The sequence below is a fragment of the Tinamus guttatus genome, unplaced genomic scaffold, assembly GCF_059628265.1.
Source record: "Tinamus guttatus ecotype Peru unplaced genomic scaffold, ASM5962826v1 Tinamus_guttatus_pri_ptg000472l, whole genome shotgun sequence".
Lineage (NCBI taxonomy): Eukaryota > Metazoa > Chordata > Aves > Tinamiformes > Tinamidae > Tinamus > Tinamus guttatus.
In genome coordinates this window covers 5,371,454-5,393,721 of record NW_028289006.1, presented here as the reverse complement: position 1 = coordinate 5,393,721, position 22,268 = coordinate 5,371,454, and the positions used below count along the sequence as shown (strand labels likewise).

Here is a 22,268-nt window from a genome sequence, read left to right as displayed (position 1 = left end):
CAGGATCTTGAAAAAGCTCAGTTTTTCTTTGGATATCAATGCACGTAACAGCCACGGCCAGCATCACATGCTGAATAATTTGAGTAGATAGTACTGCACTGACCAAGCGGATATGTCCCAAGTGGTATTTAGAGGCTGCTTGTAGAACATTGACACCTTTGTCAGGTGTCAGCTCCACGGAGAGGGATTTGGGAGTCCTGGTTGACCACAGGTTAACCATGAGTCAGCAATGTGCCCTCGTGGCCAAGAAGGCCAATGGGATCCTGGCCCGCATGAGGAGGAGCGTTGCCAGCAGGTCAAGGGAGGGGATCCTGCCCCTCTACTCAGCTCTGGTGAGGCTGCGCCTGGAGTATTTGGTGCAGTTCTGGGCTCCCCAGTACAGGAGGGATGTGGAGCTTCTAGAGAGGGTCCAGCGGAGAGTGACAAAGATGATTGAGGGACTGGAGCATCTATCGTATGAAGAAAGACTAAGCGAGCTGGGCTTGTTCAGCCTGGAGAAGACTGAGAGAAGATCTGATCAATATGTATAAGTACCTGAGGGATGAATGTAGGGAGGATGGGGCCAAACTCTTCTCCAAGGTGGCCGGTGACAGGACAAGGGGCAATGGGTACAAGCTGAAACACAGGAAGTTCCATCTCCATGTGAGGAAGAACTTCTTCACTATGAGGGTGATAGAGCCCTCAAACTGGCTGCCCAGAGAGGTTGTGGAGTCTCCTTCTCTGGAGATCTTCCAAACCCGCCTGGATGCCACCCTGTGCCCCATGCTCTGGGTGTCCCTGCTGGAGCAGGGGGGTTGGACTAGATGATCTCTAGAGGTCCCTTCCAACCTCAACTGCTCTGTGATTCTGTGATTCTGTGATTTAGATCTTGATACTTAACAAATTAATCCACTTGTGGCTTTAGAGGGAAAGAAAAAGCTTTGTCATCAAGAAATAATGAAGTCTTAAACATACTAGTAAAACTCAAATTTACCTCAAGCAAATGACCATGTTGCCTCTGATGTAACCTATGACTTTACCCACGCTCTCTAGTATTGTAAAAGGCATGTCTTTATCTTTCATGTAAATAAAGACTTACTGACATGCTATATGTCAACATGAATGCAAATACAAATAGGATTAACTAGAAGCATTGTTAACATTTTAGTTTACCATTTAACACAATTTGATTTTCATGCTTCCAGAAAAGCAAAGCATTTGACCTTTAGAATAAAATCCTTTTAATGAAAACTGTGAGCCAGGAAGAGTATATGCACTAGAGGAGTCACTCTGCAGATTAAGAACACTCTGGGACATGGTTTCAGAGCCGTATCAAGTATTAAATGGAATTACAGTATTTTAGACACAGCACTGCAAATTCTAGGTGACTTAGGAGTTTCAGTACTACAATCAAAATAACTTACGAGTTTAAGGGTTGGATTTTTAAATGTTCTCAAGTACACAGATCTCTGAGACGATCTATTTAATTCAGTGGGAATTAAAGCTCTGACTCATTAGTAGATACAGCTCAGCTTAGGAAAGCTTAGAAGAATTTTCTCTCCTGACCGTCTGCCCATCCTGGGCACCTCCCTCCCTCTGTGCAGAACTAGCTCTGCTTCTCCTGAAGTAGCTGCTGCATCACCACAGTTTATAATCGGGCATATTCATGTGAATTGGCATTGACCTCAGCCTTCTGCAGTGTAGCCAGCTATAATCTAAGCAGACCTGCAACTGCTTCATGACCAGATGGAAAACAAAACAAAACAAATAAACAAAACCAAAAAAAAACCCAGGGTGAGTAGCTTAGAGCTATGGCCGATGTAGTGGACTTAATATGGACTTAATATAAACCATCCCCATTTGTCAGCAAAAATCTTTGGTTGCTCACAAAGGTGTCCTTGACCTATTCTCCCTTGCACCTATGCCATTGTGAAAAGGGAATTTTTAAAGATGAATATTAAGAACAGTTGAAAAAAGAAGTCATCTGGTTTGTGAAAACAGACATGACCCGTGCTTCTAATTCACAGTGGTTTGTTTTACAGCAGGTCATTACTCTCATTAACTGCTAAGCTGTTTGCAGATTCCTTGACATTTTGGAGGAAAGATTGATCTGGATTTAATAAAGTGATGAAGAGGCAAGGCAGGGGTTGTAATTCTCTTTAGGAAAAGTCTGCCAAAACAACGCTTTGTGCAGACTGACATCAGGTTAGGAAGTAGCTTATTGATGCAGTTGTCTATTTTTTTAATCAAGGAGACATAATAAAGTTATTATCTGTCACGACATATGATTACATCAAGCCCACATGGGCAGATTTGAACACAAATCCAAACCAAAGCCCTTTCCAGATTCCTGCAAGTTGGAAGTTCCAGGCAGGTATATTTTAAGGTGATGTTTTTAAGTATGGAGTGAGGACATTTCCTGGTAGGACTATCCACAGTGCAAGGATATAGAGGTTCCTAACATTTTAGTTTCACTCATGATCAGATAGTCAGAACCGCTAAGAAATCTGACTAGCAGCAGATTTGGAGCAACAGCCTTTCGTACGTATTTACTGCCCAATCAGTGTGAGCTTTTCTGTCCTTTGCCTTTCTCTTCGACATGCATGTACCCCTCTCCCACCTGCACATTAATCCAACCTTCACGCTGCTAAGTAAACTGCACGTTTAGCTCCAGGCCCACCTGATTCATTTCTCTGCCTGGCCCATGCCCAATTAGGACGGTGCAGCGGGCACGACACCGCCTGCGACTTCGGGCACGAGCGCGGGGAAGTGCTCAGCCCCTGCGCGGCACCTTCTCCCCTGCCCTGAGCGGGAGCAGCCTTTGGCACGAGAGCAGAGCAAGGCTCCGGCGCAAGGCTCCAGCTCTGACATGAGCCTTGCTAGCTGGTGCTTCCTAGACGACTAAATAACACAATTAACGTTTTCAAGGCAGTCATTTTCTTTATAGGTAATTTATCTTGGAGAAATTAAAACGGTCCTTGTTTACCGTGAAAACATACGTCTCGGAGCAGAAGCATCACACAGCAGATGCTCGGGCTGAAATGAAGAAAACTGGCAGAAGGATGAAAGAAATGACGATGACCTGTTCTGCGCCTGGTTGCTGGTAAGCTGGGCCAAGGGCTGGACTGATTTGGCACTTGGTTGGAGGGTGCTGTTAACTAAGAACTCACTGCGAAGCCCATTAAGGGCAAATGGAAAGGTTGACTTCAAAGAACTCTGGCTCGGGCCTCTGCTCTCTAGTCCAGAAGACAAGCTCAGCCACGACACCTGACAGTGCATAAATGAGAAAAATACCCAGGGAACAAGGATCAAGCTTGCGGAGACAGGATTTCAGTATGGCAATGAAGGCTATACCAACCCTAAAGTACATGAAAAGAGCAGAAAACAGAAAACTGCTGTAAACTTCTTACAAGAAAATGTGTTCCCAATGTGACCCCTCCAACAAACTTTTGCAGAACAAAGCTACCGGATTCCAGCAAACTGCAGAAGTATCATCAATCACAGATTTCTGAGAACTCCTATAAACATGAAATTTAAAAGTAAACACAGAAGATTTACAGTTTCTAATGTCTAGTGATGTTCAGGCCTGGAGTATGTTCAGTATTTTTAAATTTGGGAACTGAAAAGGTTTCTGAAAAAATGCTTCCTAAAACTGTATTTTTGAAGGTAGGAACAAGATAGGATGTTAGGAAGTAGCAAGGCAATGAAATTGCCTCATAACATAAATCACTCTAGTCAAACAGTAATAAACATCACAGTAAAATTGCAGATAATGACTGGTATTTTAGTGCTATTTTACACATCTTGCTCAGACACTTGTTTTGAGTAAATGAGTAATGAACTTGTCTCCAGATAGTGCAAGGAAGACGGAAGAAAATCGTGCGTTCTCCTCATTCGTTAGGTCTCAGTATGCACAGGGGAGAAACACATGTCACACCTTTGCAGCCTGCACCTTTGGGATACTCCTCTCGCAGTGACTGAGCTCCTGCCCAACTAGCCAAGCTGTTGAGGATTTTTTCTTCTAATCTAAGATGTTTCCTGGTGAATACGGCAAATACTGATCTTTACCTGCACCCCAATTTACTGCCTCAGGCTCTCACTCTCAGGCAACTACTTAACCAGGGCAACTGTCCAGTTAAGCTCAGTGGGGATTTAATGAATATTTTTTGTCCAACTTCCTTTGCTCACAGACACAAGATTGAACTCAGGTCTTTGTCAAGATCTAATAAGGGGATCAGAGGAAAGCAAATAGCAGGTAACGTACATTTATGTCAGGACAAATTATTCCCTACACAGAGGTAAGAATGAAAGGCTGGTTTGCTTTCATTTTGGGCAGTGGGGTTTCAATGGCTGTAAGTATGGTTAAATAAGGCTGATCAGTGATTTAAAAACACTCTACATCTGCCAAAAGCTCTTCAATAGTTAGATATGGTGAGTTATTCCACACAGTATCTTTGTGCCATATGCATTAGCATGATTTCCAGGCTGTGGAAACTAAGATCCTTAGACGAAGCAACCGAAATCACAAACCGTTAGCTTATCTATACATGGTTCACTAATTGTCATGTGATGACTTGGAAACAAAATTCAGCTGAAAATGCCTGAGTCTGGGACTTGGAATCATCTCTAGTTACCAAATGGACAAGAAAATGAGGAAATAAACACACCAATACCTTTTTAGCTGATATGCAGAAGGCTAGAGATATTTTACAATACTGCAATCTTTCTCAAACAGTGCACTTTAAGGCTCCTGATTTGTAGGTCAAAACTCCCACATAAACGCAGGGATTTTCTTCATCTGAACTGCCGCAGAAAAAGCAAATATACATTGATGAGCTGCAGGGAGCCAAAAGGTTATTGTCTCCACCACCCCTAGCCAGCCCACTCTTCCCAAGTCCAGCGACTGCTGCAGGGTGACTGACAACAACTAAGCCTGACTGACCACAACTTCAGCATCTTCTAGTTCATCTTCTCAGGGATTTCAAGCGCTCACAGCCTCAGCTATTTTTGTGTTGGATGCACATGGGTTCCCGGTACATGAAGAAGAACTGCAGTTTTACCTATCCAATCTTGCCTACCAAAGAGTACTTTGAAAAATAACTAAAGCACCTGTTTGGCTGAGATCATCGTGAGAAATTTATACATAAATTATTTTCATTGTAATTGGAATCCAGATTGTTTATTTGGGACAAAGAAATGCTTAAATGTCTGTTCTTGCCAGTTTACCAGTTACAGGATGGACCTTTAAATTAGGTGTGGGGAGAGAAAGGGAAGAATGTTCTTCTACACACATTCTCCCCATCTCTTTGCAAGATCTTCATTTGATAATGACCACAGATGGGCATTTGTGCTTCCAGTAACCTGCCTCAAAGCAGGCTGCTTGCACTCTGCATGAACAAATTAAACACATAATGAGAAGCAACTAATTATTCTCTTATTTTTGAAGTGAAAAGCAGCCTACAAGAATGCCAGTGATTTTACCTAATTTTGAGTAAAACTTGGAAAATAGAATATACTAATTTTGCTAACAAAGATCTAACTTTAAATAAGTATATCTGAGAATTACAGAATGCTAGTTCATTCAAGACAGTTTGACTACCTAAAAATAATCCATTAGAGCCCATTTTAGAGATTTTGAACATATACAAAGAGTATCCATATGAAGGCATTCTTCCGCCTGATTGATCTCCCATTGTTTTGTCTGAAATTACCATTTTCCCTTTGAAATCAGATTATCTTTTCAAGCTTCAAAGTTTTTACTGGATTCAATGAGAAGCAGAGACAATTCCACCCTGGGCATATACTGAACACGGTACCTACTGCGAATCTCAACACAGGTCCTGATCTTCTCTGTTCCGTAGCAATAGAGGAGCTGTTGTTATCCAAGACCTCCAACAGCTAAAAAAAGCAGTTTCTTGCAGGTGTGGCCAGATTCATCCAATGGAGCAGAGGCAGAAGAGGAGAATGACCCAACTCTTCCTCTCAAGCTCTTTTCACCAGTTGAGCGCGGTTTGTGCCTCCTCTCCTTGGTCTCCTTGTAGCCTCCTCACTTCCCTGTTGGCGTGCAGCTTGCTAGTCTCAGGAACAGCACATACACAGCGCGCAAGCAAGAAAGCTGATACAAAGTGAAAGTGCCTGCGGGGTGGGGAAGGCAAACTTTCTGTGGAGTCACCCCATCCTGCACTAAATATTCATTTCTCAACTTCTCCCTCCTCCTAGCTTTAGGACACAGCATATGGACCTCACATGCCTGGATGGATTCAAGAACACATGTACATCATAACCAAAATGCCTAAATTAACAGATAGCTGCGTTTTTTGTTTTTTTTTTTTTTTTTTCATACATGTCACCAAGTCTTATCTTGGCTGATTGAAAAGAGTATGTTTGAGCTATGCATGCAAATCTGGCACCTTTCACTTATACATCTCCAAAAAATAGGAAGTGAAATTGCAATACAAATACTGAAAAGAAGGTGTTTTTTTTGTTGTTTTTTTTTTTCCGACACATGCTGTTTTGGGTGCCGCCTTCATATTCCCCACAGGCTGGGAGTACCCAACATAGCACTACACTACAGTAAAGAGATCCACCAATAACCCAGTCTGCATTTCAGAAAATGATACGGTCCGGATCCTCGAGGACTGTAGCTTATCCACAAATGCTGTAGCAGAGTTCTCACATATAATTACACTGCCAAACTTCTAATATATGCTATTTCTCATCCTTAGTCTAATGGCTTTTCAGCAGAACACCAAAAGCTCCCAAAATCTGCGTCATTCAGAGGATGCATAAATCTTCCTCAGGATAAAATAATCAGGATTCTAAACCAGAGAAATGTAGTCATAACTTAAATAAGTCATGATAGGAAGAATTCAATTTAAAATGAGATGGAGACAGATTGAAATCTAGAATGAGAATCATTTTTTATTTCTGTAGAATATAGGAGCAATGGTATTTTCACCAGTCCTTCTCCTATTTGGCCATTCTATCAGAACTACCCAGAGTTAACAGAGCCCCTTAGTTTTAAATTCCTCTTTGGAGACAAGTACAAAATCTTAAAGGGGCCAGAGGCCAGACTGTGAGCCTGCAAACCACCTCTGTGAATCTGGGGATTTATTTTTGTGCCCTCATCATTCAGGCCGCAGTCACTTTGACAAACGGTTGGAAAGTAGTTCTGAACACAATAAGGACCTCTGTCCTGAAAACAGCTTTCCTAACATTCCTCATCCTCCGTGAGGAACAAGTACATCCCTACACTTGCTATCAGATACGAAATTCAAACGGCGCTTTCTTCTTCTTTCTTCAAGGACAGAGAAACTTGGCACCACTGTCACAAACACAGGCTAGGTGGGACCATGATCCTTTCTCTACCAACAGTAGGAGTTCTCATGGCACATAGCTCAAAAGAAATACGTAAAGACCAACTCTCACAGTACTGCTGCACACTGACCAAGTAAGGAATTTTTGTCAGGGATTCAGCACAGCTGAGGGGTAAGTATATCCCTCAGCCCTGGTGCATATACAGCTAGCCAATATAGAGGACATAGGCAAACAAATCCTAGGATCCTGCACAACCCTTCAGAGGAGATCAAGCTCTTCATGTTTGTGATTCCTTATTGCTGTTTCCTTGGCACTCACTCTTGGCTTGTCCCCTGCCACAACGAGAAAACTCATCCTCCTCAACTCAGGCTTCAAAAGAGCCATGTGTGGCTTCAGTCTCCTCTTCTCCACCTTTGGTGTCTTCCTGTCCTCGAGGGTTCTCAGATGAGCAGCCTGTGATCCCTTTCCAGGCCACGATCCCTCAGTATGACCAGGAAATGTGTGTACATCCTTCAGCAAAATCACGTTCAGATCCTAGGGAGGGCTCTACTGCCCCACAGCAGCCCTGTCAGCTCTCAGGATTTTACCCAACTTTCCTGCCCTTTGGTGTTTCTCAAAGTTCTCAATCCAAAATTAAGTGAGATTCTTTTTTTGGTATTTTTTAATATTATAAATTTGGATTACAAAGAAAAGCTCAAAAATCTGTAAAGAGTATCACCTTTAAAATTCATAAAACAGATGGTAAATAGAAAAAAAAAGTCACTGCTTTTAATTTCATTATTCTGGAAGGTCTGACTCATGACTGCTAAGTGCTAAAGTTGGCAAAAGGGACATAGCATATCCAAATACAGCCTTGAATAGTTGTGCATTCTGCCCCCAAACTTTGATGTAGCTAAAAATTGATAAATATTGTAGAATCTCTTGGCAGAAATGACTTGCCCAAGTCACAGTGTTCAGCCAAGCCAGGAACAGGACTCCATCTGCAGAAGCCCAGAGAAGTCCCAGTGCTTACTGAAATTGAAAAACAGCTAATGTTTCTCCAAAGCAAAACTATTTGATTGCTTTTGTATTTTCTGACTCTGATTCTGTGAAAATAAATCACTGAAGACAGTGAAAACTGAACAACTGGCAAAGTCAAGCCCCAAGAAGCAATTAGTTCCAGATATTGCCACAATTGCTTGTATGGCTTCCCAGCACTCCCTGGCCTCCAGCAATAGGAGAGTAACAACTTGCATAATGATGTATTCAGAAAATTCTCTAGTCCAAGATAACTGCCATTTCTACAGTGCAATGTCAAGCTTTTAATTAAAAGATGCCAAATTTAAGCAGTCCCTGAAATATCTTTAAATAATATGCATGTGTCTGGGGCATATATTATAGGCATATTGTTTTGGTTTCCTAGCTCTTCACTCATTATACAAACTGCCTCATTTAAGGCCATTAAAATGGTAATGCCTTGTTTCAGTAACACCAAAATAGACACAAGGAAACATCATTAAAGCCAGAAACTGATTCTTAAATATTTAGGATAAGAAAAAATCTACTGTTACAACTGATGATTCTCAGTCTTTTCAATAAAGCTGGGACAGATGCACATACTTAACATGTTTCCGTGCCTCTGGGACAGTGATGAGAAACGGATGAGATTACAAAATTATTTTATCAAAGTATACTTGGTTTCATTTGGTATATTAACAAATAAGATCACTTGAAGAAAAAAAAATGCAGTTTCAGTTAACATTAAAAAAGCTGCAGGGTCAATTGAAAAGTTTTAGTCAAAATCAAAAATGTTCAGCTATTTGCAAAACAATCAGTTTAAGACATTTATGTCTGGAAATGCTCAATCTTTCAAAATAATTCAAAAGAGCCTTGCACACTTTTCACCAGACCAAGGAGGGGATGCTGGAATCATGTCCTTTTATTGGTAAGTAGTTAATTATTCTCTTAGGAAGGCTAAAACAAAATCCAGAATTTTTGAAAGCTCAAAACACGGGAATGAGCTGATGAGATACAGAGCTGATCCTGCCCAAGGGACAAGTTATCTAAATGTTTCTTGACAGATGTTTGTCTGCATGAAACACATGAATTTGTCTCCCCTTCCCTCCCAAGAGAGGAAGGCTAAGGACTGTTCAGCTCTGACTGGTGAAGCTCTGTAGAGAACTGCTTTGGTCAGAAATGTTCATGTGAGTGACAGCTGAGTAAGAAAAGCCTGAGGAGAGGGTTTTTATTAAAAGAAACCTCTAACACGGCTGCATGAGTGCAGAGAGAGGACAGCAAAGAAGCTTTCAGCACAGGCCTGCAGGACTCCCTGGCTGGTCAGAGCGTTGGGGATGTGAGCAAGGACACTGCCTCGGGTTATTGACTCCTCTGGAATTCAAGGAAGTGGGATTTTGATGCAACTCTGTTTTGCAAGAATGGACAAAAATAACTGACACCGTGCTGTTACCTTCCTCCTAGCTGGAGCAGGTGAAGTGCTCGGCCTCTGCTGTGCTGCCAGACACCTTGAACAGATGCTTCACGTGTCAGCACATGTTCCAGGGCACTCCTGCACCCGGCGATACTTGTGTACACAAATATCTGATTGATGGAAGAAATGAATTTCACAGCTGTCTAATGGTTTGGATCAAGCACCTTAAACTCTTGCTAGGTTCACTCAGAGGATGTGAAATGTCAACATCACCCTGTGAACATCTGACTCACCGGTAGACAGTAATGCAGGAGTGGCAAATACGAGCTGGTAATAAAGCATTCACTACAGGCTGGTGAATTTCCTGAAGGAAAATAGGCAGCAAATTTATTCTCACTCTGTCCTAGACAGCTCCCATGGTCGTCTGACAAAACTTCATTCCAACACTATGTAGCTCACAAAGAGGTTTGCATACTGCATGCTTTGTGACCGGGTTCCTGGCTATTCCAGGCTAATTTCTGAGTCTCTTATTTCCTAGACTTTTCTGCAAGGTTCCTTTCCAACTCACCCACCATTTCCTTACTCTTTACCAATATCAAATGGCACCTTAGATCTGCAATCGTCCCGCAGGGGGAAATTAAGTCAGCAGAGCTACCTGCATAATTAGGAAATGGCTTCAGACAGGGAAATGAACAGACCTTCTGGAGCCAAATGATTTTCTATGTGAATGCACTGGGAATAATAGCCTAGGATGCAAATAAAAATTCAAGAAGCAATGTTGGGGCACAGGTCTCCGTCATTGGAGCAGGGGAGAGAGCAAAGAGAATAAGCTAAAAAGGTCTTTTTTTTTTTTAATGGAGGCAAGTTATGAAATAGACAGTGTGCTAAATTGTACTGATGCCCCTAGCTGTGATTGTAACTAGAGCCTGTGACCTACCAGTGTGCTCCAAACTGGTAACTCCCACGTGCTACTATGTAGTCTATTTCCTCCATTAGGTATAGGTAATTAAACAAACGAAACAACAAAAACATCAAAAAAAGGAAAACAAGAACCAGAAATATCTGCAGACTGCAACGCAGGCATTTACTGACATGCTGTGCACGCCTCAGACAGTAATTCAATTCTTTTTAAACAGACCATCATAAACTGGCATCACGTCACCTCTAACAAGATTGTTGACTTGATAAGTATGAAGACAAAGCTTTTTGCTTGCAGAGAAGCACGCTTAAACACAAGACAGAGCAACTGCGGAGACAGTGAATTTTCTTTTTGACCCTTGTCACGGTAAGAGGTTTTTTAGCTCAGGAAAAATGAAATTGGGAGAAAATAAGGTATTAACAGCATTTGCTATGCATATGTGAGTTGAAATGTGGATGTATTCCCATAAAGAAGTTTTATGTAGTTAAGAATGAGTAACTCTTCAAAGCAAGTCGAACAAAGTGCAAAAGCAGAGTTCTGTTTCTGCCAAGTTAAGCTAAGATAAAGAATGTTAACTCCTCCACTTCTGTGCAAAAAGTCCTGTTATTTCCTGTAAGAGTCTCCCCATGTCCAGTCAAAACAAACTTACTAAAAATAACAAGTCTTAATTCGGCATTTTTCTAGCCTAGCATTCACCATGTTCCTAGAAGCCAGAGGACATGAGGCTCTGCAAGGATGCTGGGCAGTCTCCCTGATAAACACCACGGATCATCCCCCGAGCGGCCTTCTGCTCCGGTGCTGCCAGCAGGACCTGCCAGCACGGGCGGCTGCTTGGCTGTGTGGAAAAGTGAATCAAAGGAGCTCGGGCGCTTTTGTTTTCCCAGACATTGCAATATGGCTTGAGATAGGATTTATCTGTCACCATACAGCACCCAGTCCACCTGGGGTCAGTGCCAGTATTTTTGTCACCAGGTGAAAAGGCAGGAGCATTCAGTGAGATGGCAGAACATCAGTGTAACATGCTTGAAGCAAGATGCTCTGTTTAATAGTGCTGTACAGCATCACTCAGTCCTTGAATGTATTTTAAGAAGCAGCTCTTAATATAACTCATTACAGCTGCCTCTAATATTGAAGTAATAATGAATGGTCACAAATGAATAAGAATAAAACAAGCACCCTAAATGGGCAGATGATGATTCCTTGCTGTGCCTGAGTGTCTGAGTCCGTCAGTGGGGGCAAACACGGGCTTCTGGGTGAAGCTGGCAGATGTGTTGAGGGTGCTTTTTCACAAGCCTGACATATCTGCACTGAGAACAAGCCTGCTCATTCTCCTCCATTTCCCAGTCTTGACACAACAAGGATAAACTTGCTCAGCTCAGCTTCCTCGCTCATTCCTTATTAGCCATAAGGAATAGGAAGAAGCTATATGGGACATGCCTTTTACTGAAGAAATCAAAAAGAAACAAAGGCCCACTCAGAGAGGACCCATGCACACATATATATCACACAACATTGCAAGGGAAGGGAAGCAATGCCCCAGCAATCTCCTTAGAATCCCTTTACAGCTTAGTAGTGAGGCCGCTTCCATTTCGCACCCTCCTTGTGTACGTCAATACCCTCCAGGAGGGGCTGTGAGAAAGGCAGACACAGGCTGGTGACAACATATGGGTAACTGATCCCTGTGCATCACTAGGAAAACAGAGCGTGAGTCAGTGCAAGTAGCAACGCAACTGTATCATAACCCTGCAGCCAGACAGACGGGCTCGTATCAAGGAAACCAGAGCAGCTGGAGTTGCCTCCCTGCATCGTACTCATCCCCACGCTGCATGTTGTCGCAGAGCAGAGGTAGGCAGAGTCGCCAGCGCCCCGCGCTCACCTGTGAGCCCGGGTCATGCCACAGAGGCCTGTGGCCTTCCCTTTCCCTGCGATGCTCCGAATCTCTTGTTCTTCCCAGGTATAGCACCTCCCCGTAGGTTTCCTTTGGCCAGGAAAGGCAAGAACTCAAAACACAAGTTCTGGCATCAGATTGTTTCAACTCCCCAAGGCACAGCCATAGCAAGAACGGGGCCACGGCGCTGTTTGCCCATGCACCTTCTGGGTAGCGGAAAGCAGAAAAAAGAGGGACTGTATGAGCCAAATAGGTGCAAGGAAGGAGGGGATGTACCCATGACCCCCGTGAAACCTCCCCAATCCTCCTGCCCTCCCAAATACACATGGAAGAAAAGAGTGGAAAAGAGAGGCGTTGACCCAAGGGCCTAACCAGCTGTAATTCAAACTGGGATGAGGTAGAGCACAAGGTATGGGAATTTCCTAACGCCCAGCTGCGGTACACGGCTTTCAGAAGGTTGGAAAGAACCTGCTAATGTCACCTCACACAAAATAAGCATGCCACAAATGGGCTAAACAAGGAGGAGATACACGTAATCACTGAGAAAGCTGTTTATGGCCTGGAGATAGCAGGTATGTATATTTAGAAATGAAAAGCTAAGCTAAAAAGACCTGATGATCTTTAGCAGCATTTCCTTGTAAGGCTAATAAAGTTATATTTAGGTCCTCAAAGATATGAGGTATTTCAGAAGAGAAGAAAAAAAAAAAACTACATTTCGATTTTAGTTAGTAACCTTTTTTTTTTTTTAGGAGAGTTTCTCTTCTGCTTTCCTGTTAAGGGCAGATTGTTAAGCAAGCAGAAAAACTAGTTTGATAAACATTTCTCTTCGGCTAGCAGCAGTATCTTATTTAAGTAAAGCAGCTTTTCATTCTGGTGAACAGCCACGCTAGCATTTCATGGACTTACATGAGTGTTTGCAGGATAGTTTTATTAGTGCTATTGATTTCTTACATTTACTTTCACAGAAGGCTCATATGCATCCTCAGAGAAAAAGGGCAGTGATCACGGTAGCTGGAGGTACTCACAAATGTTTGATCACTTAAAACTCTCTGTTTTTTTCAACTGACTCTCATATCAGGCAGCCACTGAAGTCCTACATTCTTCTTTCTTTGGCAGAGTGCTGATACCTGCCTACAAAAGGGCTAATACTTACATCCCCATCTGCAACGTGGACTTGTGTCTTCTACAGCAAGCACAGGTGGAGTGATGGGTTTGGAGCCATGGTTTGCTACATACTATCTGTTTGTGACCCCCAGTTCTGGTCAGGCCCATCTCAAGATGCATCTTCCTCACTTGAAATGTAAGTCAGGTTTCAAATATCACTATATAAAATACAGTTTTTACAAATATCACTGAACTTCCTGCTGACATATAATGTGAAAGACCAGAACAGTGCACAGGTTATTGAAATTTGAAACCCTAAATGTGTATTTTTTCAAACGTGTAAATAGAGATGCATGTTACAGATTCATTGTCCAAACAACCAAAACTGCTACTAAAATTTAACAGCTATTTTTTGCGAATTAACGAATACTACATAATTCACAGCTTCTACTTTGATGTGATCTTTTATCAGGGCACATCAAAGCTCTTTAAACACACTAACGAATTAAGCTTCATAACACTCCTGAGATTTAAGCCATAGTCAGAGAACTCAGGTAACAAAATGACAGATACTGTGAGAAAAAAAAATGCTGGTTTATTGTTGATACCTCTGAATACTATCAAATTACAAAGAATAATTCATATGAATTGCAATGCCATACCTAATGGACTGCATGTTCTCACTCCTGAGTTTTTTTTCAAAATTAATTCTTTTAAGTTTCTCTACTTCTATGAAAATTTCTGCCTAGGTCTTGCTTTTGGGGACTGAATCTCATTGCACCTTATGACCTCATTTCTATGGGCTTTTTTTTTGATGATTTGCTCATTATGGTACGGAAAGTGAACATCAGTGTTGGAGGGAGACTCCGTGTTTTTCCAATTCTGTGCTCTGACGCTTTCCTTTTTTTCACGTAAATATTTTGTAGGATTCTGAAATCACAGATGGTAACTGCCTGCTTCTAATTTAGCTATAATTACCTCTCACTCAGTCTGAGCCTTTAAATAGACTGGCCTTGCTCCCTGGGAATATTAAAGGACCATTCTTAAAAGTTTCTCCTGCAGAATGAAGACAGTCTGTTCAAGGCTTGTTTGGCTTCTTTTCTCAAACTCAGTTGTTTTTTATGTTTAGCAAGTATGGTCTTGCTTTAGAAGTGTGGCAGAAAGCAATTACACTTTAATGTAAGTGCTGGGAAAGAAAAAGAGACAGAGTTTTAATTGTGACTAAAACCTAAGGCCATTCAAAGATGATCTTTGAAATATGAAGCCACCACTTACTTACAAATAATCTTCGATTAACACTAACTGGAACTCAGAGATTCTCCAACCACTAGAGGGCTAACATATTATATTCTTCACAAAGACGTAAGAAAACTTAGATATTAGCTATAGGCTTCAGAGATATGTCCTAGTTTTTCCTTCAATCTTAGGCATACAAAGCTGCATGAAACTGGGCTTCCTGCTAGTGGTTCAACAGGCATTAATCTGGCTATTCACCAATAAAACATTAGTATTTGGCTTCTTGGCAAAGAGTTCAGAGTTTCGATTATGATAAGCTACTTGCATGGATCAAGTATCTGGTTTCTGTACAAAGTGCAAATCCACTCAAGACTCTGGCCCAAGGAAAGGCAGAGTTGACCACAGTCCCCCTCAGACAGGGGCTGGACCACAGTCCCCATCTAAAGATATGTTTGCTCAGACACTGGCTAACTGGTAACCACATACGTTTGCACTGCTTTCTCTAAAAAACACACCTATTTTATACTCAGAGGCTTTGCGAAAGAAATCAGCTATGCAACGTAAAGCTGAGCAACGTCATACCCCAAAATATCCAGCAGCTCAGGTCTGTAGTATTGGTCCTAATTACAGGCCAACAATTGCCAACCTAAGAGCTAAGAGCAGGTTTCTGAAACGAGCCAGAACAAGATGTGCTCATAAAGACAAAACACCGCGGGATGCTATCATGAAGATGGCTGCAACAGATCAGCCTCATACTGAGATGCAAAAAAAAATCTCTTAAATCATTAGTAAAGCTGCAGTGCCTCATTATTTTTAATAGCTCTTAATATGAACACCACTAGGAAAGTACCTACAAATATCCCCACTCAGTAATCTCCAGGGCTCAGAAGAGGGCTCTGCGATGCTAGAGCTTTCCCAGGACAAGCAGGCTCAAAGGAACGCACAGTGAACTGCTCGCGGCCCACCTCCTTCCCCAGTTTCACCTGCCCACACCTGGTGTGCCCCTGCAGAGCTGCTGATTATCCACTGCACTGTTCTCCTTTCCAGGTGCTGGTGCCAGCTCTTCCACTCGCTGCGGCTCTCCCTCTTGAAATGGCTTCAGCGAGAGCAGGTCCCTGTAACCGCCCAGGATTTCAGCAAAGCTGCCTCCCCACCTGCGGGCCCGTGGTACAGACACACGGCCTGCAGGAGAGGTTTGCGAGTGCCCACAGGCACCGCACGCACGGGGGAAGAGCTGGGAGAGCTGGGAATACCATGGGTGGGCAGGGAGACTGCAAGGCAGCAGCGGGACTGGAAAGGGAAGCTTACGTAGGTGGAAGAGAATAGCCAGGACACCAGGGAAAGAAGGGAGACATGAAATATGAGGGCAACTCTGGCACACTCAGGGGATCTACGAAGAGGATGAAAATCAAAGGCAGAAGCCGGAGACCGTGTCCTGAAGCAGGGAGCCCTCTGCAGTGCTTGGCTGCTCTCCAACGTGGCTAATGGAGGGAGAGCGCAGCGCACACCAGCTAGCCACAGAGCAGGGTCTTCCGAGCCCACCCAACCTCCCTGTGCCATGGGGTGTGCAGGGCTCCCCGGCACACTGCAGCATTCACCGAGTAAAGAAAACTGCATCTGTCTTCCTTATTTACCTAACACACCAGGAATGTTTTCACTATTTTGTAACGTCACCGTTCAACCGCTATGTCCTGCATTTCTTCAAGTACATTACTATGGGATCATCAGACTCCCAGAATTCTTCTTTTTTTTTTCTAAAAATGCACCTTAAATGCATTAGAAAATTACAGCTATCATTTTTTTAGGTGGGAAAATGCGACACAGAAGATCCATAATATCCACTAATTCTGGTTTCACTTTGTGCTGAACTTTCATGGCACTTAATACACTTCAAAGTGTGTCTCTAATTGATATGGTCTGCAGTGCAGCATTCAGTCCTTCTGCTGATCCTCTAGTTGGACAAAAAGGATCAGGACTAAATTCTGTTTTCCTGAACCTGTGTCTTATACATGGGTTTCCTTAGGTTTTCCAAAAAGCAGGGAACGTGCAAGACCTTTTCCTCTGCAGGACAAGCCACCTTGTACTAGCTGCTGGCGGGGGATGTCACTCACCAGACCACCTGGGACACTCTGACACGCAGCCAGCACGGAGTTGAGGATGGACCAGATGTCTGCATTTCTGCAGGGCTGTTTTGGGGCAGAGGGGAGCCTGGGGGTAGCTGTGACAGCCAAACCTCTTCCTGAGACATTGAGTCAGGGGACAAACCCAACTGGCTGGGCAGGCCAAACGAAATGAGCTTTACTCCTTGCAAGAGCCAAATCCCTTTTGTGTTGTCCATCATAAAAAAAAAATCTATTTTCTTCATAAGGGATGAGGTGAAGGTTCCCTGTGGTCTGCCAGGCCACCTCAAAGACCACCAAACTGAGGCCAAACTACTTACCTGACTCTTGCCCTCTTTTTTTTTTTTTGCCCTCAGATTCTGCACAGCAGCTTCAGCCCAAGTCAGATATTTGGCATTACCACCTCCGCTCAAACACTTAGAGGAGAGCAAAGCTACTGCCAGGGGATCAAGCCTCCCAAAGCCCTGTTGCCAGCTCTCACATCTCGCATGATGAATGCCCCAGTCTCTGGTGCTAAAGGCCTCCATTCCTGCACCAATGTCATTATATCAACACAGCTGCTGGTACAGAAAAGAAGAAACAGTGCAACTCTTCAAAGTTTTTAGCTCTCCCACAGAAAATGTTAAATGTCATGCCAGCATATCTGAAGGCTCACAAATCATGAGGTGAATGGAGAGACATTTTGGCGGTCAGTCTTATGGTCTAGGAAAGAAGGTGCTAACCCAGAGATGTTTTTAATACCTGACATAAGCAACTCTGCTATTTGCCCCCAAATACCACTCCCTCAGCATCTAACTATGCGGTCTTCTGCAAAATAAAATACAATTATTCATAAATACTAAAAAAATAGAAAATAATTAATGTTATTTTTACCCTGGGACCACTACATTTTGAAAAATGCCTGGTGATCTTTTTTGCATCCTATTTTATCTGTTTTCTTCCACTACATGAGATTAAAACAAGACATTTGAATTTGGCTGGGGGAGAACTTTGTTCTCATCATAGAGAATGAAGGCATCCACTGAAAACAAAACCAAAAGTGACCAGTGAATGTCACTCTTTAAAAAGAGACTCTTTAATTAAAAACCGTCTTGGTTACAACATAAGATATTTGCAGCTTGCAGATGAGCCTTATCCTTTCTGAGCAAGCCTTTTTGAGTTCACTGTGGTAATTTTTGTTAGCAAAAACCACTTATATGTTAAGACAGATATGAAATTTGTATCCTGGCCAGTGCACAACACGGCATCTGCATTTAATAAGTATGATCAAAATAAAACTGCTACATCTTTATTGTGCCATTGAAAGTCTGCATGGGAAGTGCTGATTCGTTGTAGAAGAGTGAAGGGAACATCATGAGATTGGAGACTGGAAAATCATTTCTTGATGGAAAATGGATCTTTGTAGACTAAGCTTCATCTTTCTGCAAAATTTGATTTCCTACCCTTTAAATATGTTCCCCCCCACTAAATATGAGGCAGAATTCATTGTTTCTGAAACAGTCAGTTATTAAGCTATGATAAGGAGATATATAGAAAAAAAATGCTAGAAAACATAACATACTATCCTTTTGGTTAGTGTTTATTTCATCGTGGTGATAAAAAGGAGGATGTCATTTACTAGAAAGCTACATGAGAAATTTCCAATTTTTGCTCTTGACAAATTACCATGTTTCAAAATAAATTGTCAGGAAAAAAAAAAGAGATAAATGAGAAGAATATTGTCAGTGTTCAACCTATGCAGCTTTGATATTTACAAACACTTGAATCGGCTCAACATTTCAAAATCTGAGTTAGCTTGTACCCTGAGACCAAGAAAACAAAAAAGATGTCAAAGCTAAGATGACATTTTTATTGATCTGCTCTGAATTCTCCCCTTTCTTCTAAGATGATTGATTTACAAACATTTGACAATGGGTATATCAGTTAATTTGAGAATATAAATACACTCATAAAACACAGTGAAAGCTCAAAACTTCCTGTAGAGCAGCAGAAGTGTTTTGTACTGAGTGCAAAACAACCTGACACTGTGTTATTCCCTATCCTCCAAGACCTGTAACAGAACCCATAAAGATTGCATTGCAGAGCTTTGCAGAATAAAAGCTTTGTCTGAATTTACTTCATCACACTTTGGCATATTCATATCATCAAAAGCTAAAAAATCCTGCCTGTCCTGCTCCACTGACATCTGCAAACGAAATGGGCTTAAGCTGTGCAGTCCTGGCTCAGAGTTCAAGGGAGAGTTTTGGTGTCTACAGTAAAAGAGGTTTTTGTCCAAGGAAAGCTCTGCTTGATCCTAACAATTCTCTTTGTTTTACCCCTCAGCATGGTTTGTGTTTGGGTGCAGTTTGCAAAACAGCACCGATGGTGTCTGAGCACAAGAAAACCGGCGGTCGAGAAGAGCTCTGCTTGGCGGAGGCGGAAGGTGGGAAGCGCGAGGAGCCTTGCCCGTCTTTCTGCTCCCCTCCTCCTCAGGGCTCACGCGCTGGGGCTTAAGCCAAAGGAATTCCCTGTGCACAGAGGCTGGGCCCAGAGCACAGCTGACAGATCGGATGAATCTCAAGAAAAAAAATCAATCGCTTTGGGTTGTGTGTTCGTATCCTCGTATGGGTAACGTTCCTACTATTTGTTAGGGCTAAATTTAGCCAGTGTAACAGTGAAGTTCCTGAAATGATAGGAGGAAAAGGAACACCACGACTTTCTCCTGTGTGCTGAAAACTGTTGGGGGGAGATGGGGGAGAAGTGACCTTTCTGAAAATGTGGACAGGTCTTTGGCCGTGTCCTGTCCACACATCATATATAGTACTGCCTGCAGAAATCGTTTTCTAGACTCATGAGCAGAGTCACATCTGGCAGAAAAAGGAAGGTGATTTGTGGCAAGTGAACACCATATGGCACAATCTCCTCTCATTTCATTCCATTTCCTATCTTGGAGATTGAAAAATTGTTCGCTATCCAGTTTATTGGAGGAGAGTCAGGTTACAGCAACAGCAAAGCCTCACCCATAAAATCAACAATTGCTCACTTCAATAAATAAATGTAAAGAGACACTAATCTGTGACAAGGATGGAAGATAACAAGTGAATCCAAAAACATCACGGAGAGACATGACATTCCTCTGTCAAGTGAGGATTTATCACAAAAGCAAGGAAACAATTTATAAGCCACTCAAAATCATTTGTGTAACTAGAAATTAATAACGCAATTTCTAGCTACAAGCTCTATCCTAGCCAGAAATCCTGTCTTTTTTATTCAGGATGAGAAAAGACATTATTGGGCTGATAGAGCTTTTACCTGAATGACATGACAGGAATGAGGTTTAAGTGTCCTCACTAATAATTTTTTGAGCTTAATCATTTTTTTTTTTTAAACAGGAAAGTGCAGAAATGTTCTGTATTGCCTGGAACATCATTTATGGCAGAAAACAGGGAGAAGTGATGAGAAATTGGTACTTTTAGAAATCGGAATGGAAGCAATTTGACCAAGGAATCACCAAGAGTGTAGCAGAATTGGGAAGAGAACTTCCATTTTCTGATTTGTATCAGACCCCCGCTTTGGCCCTAAAACAATATAACACAACATGCACATTAAGAACCTCAGACAATAGAGGAAAAATACACAAGTTGCTGGAATCACAGTATGAGGTGAACCTGACCGGACACTTGATGTCCTGTGAGCTCTGTTGGCTTGAACAAGAGAGACCTTCCCTTTAGCTGTTTGGAGGGTTTGCCTTATCAAAGTCCTGGGGCATGGAATTCGCTCCCTAAGGCTTTCCCTGCAAACTAGTGGAGCCTGTGCAGAGGCTCCAGCAAGATCTCCCTCTCCCTGCTGCCACTGCACTAGTGCGATGCCATGAGCAGTAATTCCATGTGTTGTGTTATTGACACACCTCTCTAACGTGGCCTTCAGCTCCAGATAAGGGCCCAGTGTCTCCTGAAAGCCGCCCTAAGGCCTCCGCGGTAACGAAACTGCTGTTGTTACTGCAGTTTCAAGGCTGCAGGGCTGGCAAGTCACAGATGGTGACGACACCTGTGCCACCCTTCCTCTCCTACCAGCCTGTCCTGCCCCCTCCTGTAGGGACACATAGTATGACTAGCATGGGAAATCCCTGATCACCTACTCATCTGCCTGGAGTTATTGGAATGATCCTAAAGCAAAGAGTTACGGGCTGAATTCCAAGTTTTCTGCCTCATTTTTTATGTCAGTTCTTTTCTTGCATTACTCAAAGTAACTTCAAGGTCCATCACAGTTAAAAGCTGCAGAAGAGCCTGGTACAGCCTCTTTAACAAAATGCAAAGCTGAGCAATGTGTCCCTCCAATTAGCAAATGCCCCAGCAAAGGCTCTGGCTCGGAAAGAGATGAGACACGTGCTGCTCCGAGCGTGCTGCTCGGTGTCGCTGCTCCCGAGTCGCTGCCCAGGGGCACCTCCAGGCGAGGGCAAGACCCCAGGGTGCCCGGCGCCGCGCAAGGCCTGAGCCGCACGCGCAATTCAAGCGACGCTCGCAGAGCCCTTATGCCCCAACTGCCTACGACGCTCTTAAAAAAAAAAAAGGCAAAAAAAAAGCAAAGAAGAGCAACATTCACGTGAACATAAGCAACTGTAAGAGCAGTGGTTGTTCCTTCCGAGAAGAGGAGGAGGAGGAGGAATGTGGATGAGTGAGGCAAGGAGCTCGCCTGCAGGTGGGCAGCCCGAGAGCCGGCACACAGGCCTTCACCTTCATGGGTATTGCTGGCCAAGCAGGACTCACGTCCAAAGCAACTGCCCTTTCTAACAGGCAAAGAGAGTCCCCCATTACATTTGCCCTCAGGGAAGGAGGGAGATAACTGCAGAGAAACTAAGTGTGCTGATGGGCAACGGCCCCATGTCCTCGGAGGGCAGTGTAAGTTTTCCAGGCAGGCTCTTGTGCAGGCTGCGTTAAAGGATGTAACTGAAAGTGATGGTTTTGCCAAGCAAGGGAAAACTGAAGCTAAGCTTGGGGGAAGACGGCTCAGGAAAATGTTGCACAGTTTAATAAAGGCAACTGATAGAAGATCCTTTGCTTAAGTGATTAGACAATTAGAGGTGAAAAGCAGCACATATACACCACAGGGAAATGTCTTTATAGTGATGAAGAAAGTATTCAATTGCTTTTCTCTACCTCTTAATTTACTGTGTCTTTTATTTTATTATTTGGCTCCTCACGTCGTGTTCCCTGAAGATAAATACTTACCTTTTAAAATACTAGCATAATGCAAAGCCTGCTGAAGTCTCCAGAAAGGTACAATGCAACTGAGTTTCAAATTGAGTCCATCAATCTGGGT

The 22,268-nt window shown here is 42.9% G+C and overlaps 1 protein-coding gene across 1 annotated transcript in view; it reads left to right on the top strand.

The window, feature by feature from the left end:
* The window catches only part of CRADD (CARD and death domain containing adaptor protein), a 340,232-nt gene extending 318,843 nt beyond the window's left edge, over nt 1-21,389 (top strand). The window contains exon 4 of the mRNA XM_088532939.1: nt 21,376-21,389. The gene's annotated coding sequence lies outside the window, so the exon portion shown is untranslated. The remainder of the gene's footprint in view (nt 1-21,375) is intronic.
* The last annotated feature ends 879 nt before the right edge of the window (nt 21,390-22,268 follow it).